Genomic DNA, 9,331 nt, shown 5'->3' on the forward strand with positions numbered 1-9,331 from the left:
TAGCACTGTTGCCTCACAGCAAGAAGGTCTGGGTTCGAACCCTGTGGCCGGCGAGGGCCTTCCTGTGTGGAGTGTGCATGTTCTCCCCGTGTCCGTGTGGGTTTCCTCGGGGTGCTCCGGTTTCCCCCACAGTCCAAAGACATGCAGGTTAGGTTAACTGGTGACTCTAAATTGACCGTAGGTGTGAGTGTGAATGGTTGTCTGTGTCTATGCCCATGTTTACATTAGACCGTATCAGCGGATCATCAGATTAACATTTTTAAAACGATTAGTGTGCACACAGCAACACCAATACACGATTTGCGTGCACATAGCAACGCCAATACACGGATACGCTCAGCTCCGGAGGTATCCTGCGCTCCAAATCACTCCGCCCTGAACAGCAAGTGCCCTCTGGAGGGTGCGCACTCCGGCCCTGCGCAGCTCACACAGTGCGCGAGTGAAGTGCACAAGCTGTGATTCGGGACTGAGCCGCTGTGTGTGTGATCCCAGTGCATATCACTTACCACTTGCAAGTGGAAGGATGGCAAGCCTAAAGACAATCATAACTACACAATGGGCAGTATTTGCATCAGTATTTGCAGTATTTTCATACTTTTATACTCTTTAATGAAAGGTGATACAAGGCGGAAGTCCGCGCCATTTTTCAGCAGTCGCATCACATGACCAACGCCAGCGAATCAGGAAGGTGGATGTCACAGTGACGTTGTCCAATGAGACGCCAGCTAGAGCTCAGCACAGCGTATCCGCGTATTCTGAATGTTTACACAGCACCGGAACTGACACGATCTGGATTGAATACGTGGACGCTGGCGGATTCCCGTTTCCCGGCGTTTCCAGGCGGTTTAATGTAAACGGACAGTGCATCCGCGAAGAAAATGAGACAGATACGGTCTAATGTAAACTTGGCCTAAGGTGTCGTTGAGGCATCATGTTGGTGTGGGTCACTGGAGGCTGGGTGTGAATGGCGAGTCATTAGGGTGATCAACGGAAAGCTGATTCTCCCTGTCCTCCTGTGAGTCACCGAAAATGGATCCCAGTGACATCACACTGCCAAAAATCCTTATATTCACTCCTTTGAGTGCGCACCCTCCAGAGGGCACTCGCTGTTCAGGGCGGAGTGATTTGGAGCGCAGGATGCCTGCGGAGCCGAGCGTATCCATGTATTGGTATTGCTGTGTGCACGCAAATCGTGTATTGCTGTTGCTGTGTGCACACTAATCGTTTTAAAAATGTTAATCTGATGATCCGCTGATACGGTCTAATGTAAACATGGGCTAAGTGTCAGCCCTGTGATGACCTGGTGACTTGTCCAGGGTGTACCCTGCCTTTCGCCCGTAGTCAGCTGGGATAGGCTCCAGCTTGCAAAAAACTAGCAAAACTACAATGTAAACAGAGAATATGAACAGCTGAGTTGCTCCAAGCGACCACTGCCTGACATCATCGCATACATCAAGCCCATCTGGCCTTTTAAAGAAAATTAATTTTTCTCCAACACTATTTGGTCTCAGAAAATGAAAGTTTGATTTTTGAAATCTGCAACTATTTTTACTTAAAACAAGTTTGAGAATAAATCCACTGGAGGATCCCTTTAAATTAGACGTCACAGAGTTGACATCACATAGTTGACAAATTTTGGGCATTTTGGCTTGCCATGTCCATTGATATCAATCTATTATCGTTCAAGGTCATGTGCATGAAGGGATTGGGCTGCCACTTTGTTTCATCATACTGACTACTTACCACAGTTAATCACGCAGATGTAATCACTGTCACATAGTTGACACGCAAAAAAGGTACGCTTCAATTTTTACACACTCAACTCCACACAAAAAAAAAAACGTACCAGATGCAGTACACACAATTGTGTGTACGAGATGTTGTTCTGCTGCCCTGCCAGATAACATGAGGCAGGCGAACCTTGTGTCTGAGTAATCGTTGCAACACTGGAGCTGAATTCAGCACCGTCACATAATTGACCGCAAGTTTGTGGGACACCTACTTTGGCTAAGCTGCAGTCGAAATGATTAAAAGCTGCATCAAGTTTAGGTGTATTTTCTTTAAACACACTCATATCCATGACATGCACGGAGGATAATCTTGTCTGATGGCTTTCAGTGGAGAAATAACACTGTTAGTTCAAACCAAGGTTGCAGGTGGGACAAGCCAAGTTGGTCATTTTCACACTTATTTTGTTTTTTTTTTCCCAACAACTAAGAAATGTCAGAGAGGTCTGCTGAATGTTTTCACAGTAGGCCCCAGGGAGTTCTTGCTGCATATACAAGTTTTAGATCTCACCACAGTACGCAGGCCTAGAGATGGATCTGGGACTCAAATTTCTAGGTATTCACAGTTAACACTCAGTCAACACTTTTAGTTTAGAACTTTTTGATGAGGGATGTAAATCAAATATACCATGCACTGAGAGGCTCCAGTAATTATGGATTCTCTGAGGTGACTGGCATAGTACTATTTTCTTCGGGGCTATCACCTCAGAGAATCCATAATTTCAACCAGAGCCTCTCAGTACATGGTATACAGTGGTGCTTGAAAGTTTGTGAACCCTTTAGAATTTTCTATATTTCTGCATAAATATGACCTAAAGCATCATTAGATTTTCACACAAGTCCTAAAAGTAGATAAAGAGAACCCAGTTAAACAAATGAGACAAAAATATTATACTTGGTCATTTATTTATTGAGGAAAAGGATCCAATATAACATATCTGTGAGTGGCAAAAGAATGTGAACCTCTAGGATTAGCAGTTAATTTGAAGATGAAATTAGAGTCAGGTGATTTCAATCTACGGGATGACAATCAGGTGTGAGTGGGCACCCTGTTTTATTTAAAGAACAGGGATCTATCAAAGTCTGATCTTCACAACACATGTTTGTGGAAGTGTATCATGGCACGAACAAAGGAAATTTCTAAGGACCTCAGAAAAAGCGTTGTTGATGCTCATCAGGCTGGAAAAGGTTACAAAACCCTCTCTAAAGGGTTTGGACTCCACCAATCCACAGTCAGACAGATTGTGTACAAATGGAGGAAATTCAAGACAATTGTTACCCTCCCCAGGAGTGGTCGACCAACAAAGATCACTCCAAGAGCAAGGCATGTAATAGTTGGCGAGGTCACAAAGGACCCCAGGGTAACTTCTAAGTAACTGAAGGCCTCTCTCACATTGGCTAATGTTAATGTTCATGAGTCCACCATCAGGAGAACACAGAACAACAATGGTGTGCATGGCAGGGTTGCAAGGAGAAAGCCACTGCTCTCCAAAAAGAACATTGCTGCTTGTCTGCAGTTTGCTAAAGATCACATGGACAAGCCAGAAGGCTATTGGAAAAATGTTTTGTGGATGGATGAGACCAAAATAGAACTTTTTGGTTTAAATGAGAAGCATTATGTTTGGAGAAAGGAAAACACTGCATTCCAGCATAAGAACCCTATCCCATCTATGAAACATGGTGGTGGTAGTATCATGGTTTGGGCCTGTTTTGCTGCATCTGGGCCAGGACGCCTTGCCATCATTGATGGAACAATGAATTCTGAATTATACCAGCGAATTCTGAAGGAAAATGTCAGGACATCTGTCCATGAACTGATGAATCTCAAGAGAAGGTGGGTCATGCAGCAAGACAACGACCCTAAGCACACAAGTCGTTCTACCAAAGAATGGTTAAAGAAGAATAAAGTCAATGTTTTGGAATGGCCAAGTCAAAGTCCTGACCTTAATCCAATCGAAATGTTGTGGAAGGACCTGAAGTGAGCAGTTCATGTGAGGAAACCCATCAACGTCCCAGAGTTGAAGCTGTTCTGTACGGAGGAATGGGCTAAAATTCCTCCAAGCCGATGTGCAGGACTGATCAACAGTTACCAGAAATGTTTAGGTGCAGTTATTGCTGCACAAGGGGGTCACACCAGATACTGAAAGCAAAGGTTCACATACTTTTGCCACTCACAGATATGTAATATTGGATCATTTTCCTCAATAAATAACTGACCAAGTATAATATTTTTGTCTCATTTGTTTAACTGGGCTCTCTTTATCTACTTTTAGGACTTGTGTGAAAATCTGATGATGTTTTAGGTCATATTTATGCAGAAATATAGACAATTCTAAAGGGTTCACAAACTTTCAAGCACCACTGTATTTGATTAATATGTCACTCAGATCCATGATGTATTTCATATGAAAAATGCGAGTTTTTCAACACGAGAAGATAAACTTCATATCTTCAAGCCAACATGTAATTTTCTTTTTATTACATAGACACATTCACAAACAAAAGCTATGCAAATTCATCAAAACGATTAATTGATCTCCTCACGAGTCAAGATATTGGAAAATATGTTCCTCAATATCCTGGATGTAGTTCCGATGAAAAATACGAATGGTGTATTTCCCAGTAAAACACCCGTGTCTATATAATAAAAATATTGTTCACCACTCAAACATACCCAGATAGCAAATGATGTTATTTCAAAGTTGATATTTGGTCAAGATGGTTGATTTACAGTTATAGTTGAACACTGATGGTGGATCAACCATTAATCAACCACTGATAAAATAAAAAGTTGAAAAAATGTGTTCGAATCAATGTAATGGTTGAAGGAAACATTTGATCAATGTTGAATATATGTTGATTTTGTTGTCATCATACACTGCACCACTGGACGGGAGCCTGGGGTGCACTCTGGGTGAGACCATTTTGTGGGAGGGGGGTTTCCTATATTTCACTGAATTTCATTTATTTAATTTAGAATTTTAATAGAGCACAAGGAACTATGAAGAATAGATTATTATTTATGGTTATGTGCAAATCTTGTGTGTGCAACATGTAAGGAAAAAACGAACAGAAAATTCTACCGTACCGGCCGCTATTTGGAATGGTCCAAATAACCGTCTCTCAGAAGAACTTTCAGAAGAGCTCGAGCTCCGTTGACGACGAGACTTGTGACCATAGACTGTCCGTGCTTGCGACTGAAGAAATTTGCTTCAACAACACTGGCCAGTTCTCCTCTTTGTGGTAGTGTGGTTAAAAATAGTGGTTAAGTGAACATGTGCTTGTACACATGGTACTCTGATGGACAAGAACCCCATCCCACCTCACGCCCAGTGTTCCTGGCATAGGCTCCAGATTCACCACCATACTGAGTAGGATAAAACAGTGACTGAGGATTACTATACAGACTTATTATGACATGTTATGTATTCTCATCTCATTATCTCTAGCCACTTTATCCTTCTACAGGGTTGCAGGCAAGCTGGAGCCTATCCCAGCTGACTATGGGCGAAAGGCGGGGTATCTACACCCTGGACAAGTCGCCAGGTCATCACAGGGCTGACACATAGACACAGACAACCATTCACACTCACATTTACACCTACGGTCAATTTAGAGCCACCAGTTAACCTAACCTGCATGTCTTTGGACTGTGGGGGAAACCGGAGCAAATATTCAAATATTTTGTTAGTCAGGCAGTTATTTGAATTGTACAGTAAGTTTAACTGCTAGTACTGTATTTAGGCAATATTTTATTGTCCAGGTAAAGACTGTATAATCCTTTCTGGTTCATATCATATCTGGTTCATGTCCACAGACAGGCCTTTCCATCATTGTGTACGGTGAAACATCAACATCAACCCAATTTCTCACGGTGGTGCAGTGGTTAGCATGGTCGCCTCACAGCAAGAAGGTTCCAGGTTCGAACCCAGCGACCGGCGAGGGCCTTTCTGTGTGGAGTTTGCACGTTCTCCCCGTGTCTGTGTGGGTTTCCTCCACAGTCCAAAGATGTGCAGTTAGGTTGATGTGGGGCGGCCTTGGGCTGAGGTGCCCTTGAGCAATTCCCAAATAGCAAAAATCAGTTGAATCAACATTGAAATAGCGTTTGGCAGAAAACATTGAAATGATATTGAAAGTGTCCCCTTGAATTTGGGTTGAATCAACGTTGAATTTTCAACCCTATCAGCATTGAATCAATAATGATTCAACCATCATCTAAATAGAAATTTCTATTTAGATGATGGTTGAATCACTATTGATTCAATGCTGATAGGGTTGAAAATTCAACGTGGATTCAACCCAAATTCAAGGGGACACTTTCAATATCATTTCAACATTATTTCAATGTTTTCTGCCAAACGCTATTTCAATGTTGATTCAACTGATTTTTGCTATCTGGGTAGACTTCATATCTTCGTGCCACCGTGTCATATCCTCTATTACTGTCAGCATTAATTTTTTTCAGCAGTTTGTGCTACAGTAGCTGTTCTGTGGGATTGGACCATATGGGCTAGCCTTCATGCCTCATGGGAATCAGTGAACCTTCGACACCCATGACCCTTTCGCCGGTTCACTGGTTGTCCTTCTTTGGACCACTTTTGGTTGGTGCTAACCACTTGCATACTGGGAATACCCCACAGGATGTGCCATTTTGGAGATACTCAGACCCAGTTATCTAGCCATCATAATTTGGCCCTTGTCAAAGTCGCGCAGATCCTTACGCTTTCCCATTTTTCCTGCTTCCAACATGTTAACTTCAGGAACTGACTGTTCTCTTGCTGCCTAATATATCCCACCCCTTAAAAGGTGCCACTGTCATGAGATAATCTATGTTATTCTCTTCACCTGTCAGTGGTCATAATGGTATGAATGTTATATAATATACACCGATCAGCCATAACATTATGACCGCTGACAGGTGACGTGAATAACATTGATTAGCTCATGACAATGGGACCTTGACAGGTGGGATATCTTAGGCAGCACAGTGATGTTGTGGTTAGCACTGTTGCCTCACAGCAAGAAAGTTCCGGGTTTGAACCGCATGGCCGACGGGGGCCTTTCTGTGTGGAGTTTGCATGTTCTCCCCATGTCTGTGTGGGTTTCCCTGGAGTGCTCTGGTTTCCCCCCATAGTTCAACGATATTCAGATTAGGTAAAAATACCCGACCACTGGGATTGCACAAGACAGTGCATACTTAGAGCTGGTCCCAAGCCCAGATAGACTGGGGAGGGTTCCATCAGGAAGGGCATCCGGTGTATTATTAAATCAAATGTGTGGATCATAAATCAGGAAGGATGATCTGCTGTGGTAACCTCTAATGGGAGAAGAAGTGTTAAGTAGGCTATTTTTTTTTACACAAAAATCCAAACATGATCTGAATAATAATAATCTCATCTCATCTCATTATCTCTAGCCGCTTTATCCTGTTCTACAGTGTCTCAGGCAAGCTGGAGCCTATCCCAGCTGACTACGGGCGAAAGGCGGGGTACACCCTGGACAAGTCACCAGGTCATCACAGGGCTGACACATAGACACAGACAACCATTCACACCTATGGTCAATTTAGAGTCACCAGTTAACCTAACCTGCATGTCTTTGGACTGTCGGGGAAACCGGAGCACCCGGAGGAAACCCACGCGGACACGGGGAGAACATGCAAACTCCGCACAGAAAGGCCCTCGCTGGCCACGGGGCTCGAACCCGGACCTTCTTGCTGTGAGGTGACAGCGCTAACCACTACACCACCGTGCCGCCATAATAATAATAATAATAATAATAATAATGTGGATATATTGTATTATTAACATACTGGGGGGGAGGAGTTGTTTGTTGTTGCTGTTGTTGGCACAAAGGTCTGAACATGGTCTCATCCAAAGAACCCCCCAAAATAGGAAATGCCAATTGGCCTATGGGTGGCACAGTGGTGTAGTGGTTAGCACTGTCGCCTCACAGCAAGAAGGTTCTGGGTTCGAGCCCCGGGGCTGATGAGGGTCTTTCTTTGCGGAGTGTGCATGTTCTCCCCGTGTCCGCGTGGGTTTCCTCCGGGTGCTCCGGTTTCCCCCACAGTCCAAAGACATGCAGGTTAGGTTAACTGGTGACTCTAAATTGACCGTGAGTGTGAATGGTTGTCTGTGTTTATGTGTCAGCCCTGTGATGACCTGGCGACTTGTCCAGGGTGTACCCCGCCTTTCGCCCGTAGTCAGCTGGGATAGGCTCCAGCTTGCCTGCGACCCTGTAGAACAGGATAAAGCACCTACAGATAATGAGATGAGATGAGATAATATGGGGGCAGCACGGTGGTGTAGTGGTTAGTACTGTCGCTTCACAGTAAGAAGGTCCTGGGTTCAAGCCCAGCAGCCAACGAGGGCCTTTCTGTGTGGAGTTTGCATGTTCTCCCCGTGTCTGCATGGGTTTCCTCCGGGTGCTCCGGTTTCCCCCACAGTCCAAAGACATGCAGGTTAGGCTAATTGGTGGCTCTAAATTGACCGTAGGTGTGAATGTGAGTGTGAATGGTTGTCTGTGTCTATGTGTCAGCCCTGTGATGATCTGTTGACTTGTCCAGGGTGTACCCCGCCTTTCGCCCGTAGTCAGCTGGGATAGGCTCCAGCTTGCCTGCGACCCTGCACAGGATAAGTGGCTACTGGTAGGATAATGGATGGAATTGGCCTACTAAAAAAATAGCTCTTTCCAAACCATGACATTTGAAGTTTAATGTCACAATACCACACATGCAATAGGCTCTATAAAATATTAAACATAATAATAACATTGGGGCAGCACGGTGGTGTAGTGGTTAGCACTGTCGCCTCGCAGCAAGAAGGTCCGGGTTCGAGCCCAGCAGCCGGCGAGGGCCTTTCTGTGTGGAGTTTGCATGTTCTCCCCGTGTCCGCGTGGGTTTCCTCCGGGTGCTCCGGTTTCCCCCACAGTCCAAAGACATGCAGGTTAGGTTAACTGGTGACTCTAAATTGACCGTAGGTGTGAATGTGAGTGTGAATGGTTGTCTGTGTCTATGTGTCAGCCCTGTGATGATTTGGTGACTTGTCCAGGGTGTACCCCGCCTCTCACCCGTAGTCAGCTGGGATAGGCTCCAGCTTGCCTGCGAGCCTGTAGAACTGGATAAGCGGCTACAGATAATGGATGGATGAATGTTTTGTGTTAAACGTAGTTTGTTTGTTTTTTGTACAAAGGTCCGAATATGGTTCCCCATTAATGTATGCTCTAAGGCTCATTATTGGACTTCAGGGTAACTACGTGTACCTTTTTAGGGCCAAAAAGTGCACAATTAAGTACCTTAGAGGGTACTGCATGAGAACATCAATAACATAATACAATTCCATAAGGAACATTAATTCATAAGATAAGATAAGATAAGATAAGATAAGATAAGATAAGATAAGATAAGATAAGATACGTATTTTATTTACCAGCTGGGAGGTCTGTATCATCAAATACCGTGACTGAGGTCTTGAAAATACTGACCGAGGCCTCTGGGCCGAGGTCAGTATTTTCAAGGCTGAGGTCACGGTATTTCATGACACGGA

The sequence above is a fragment of the Neoarius graeffei genome, chromosome 1 (assembly GCF_027579695.1).
Source record: "Neoarius graeffei isolate fNeoGra1 chromosome 1, fNeoGra1.pri, whole genome shotgun sequence".
NCBI classification, from domain to species: domain Eukaryota; kingdom Metazoa; phylum Chordata; class Actinopteri; order Siluriformes; family Ariidae; genus Neoarius; species Neoarius graeffei.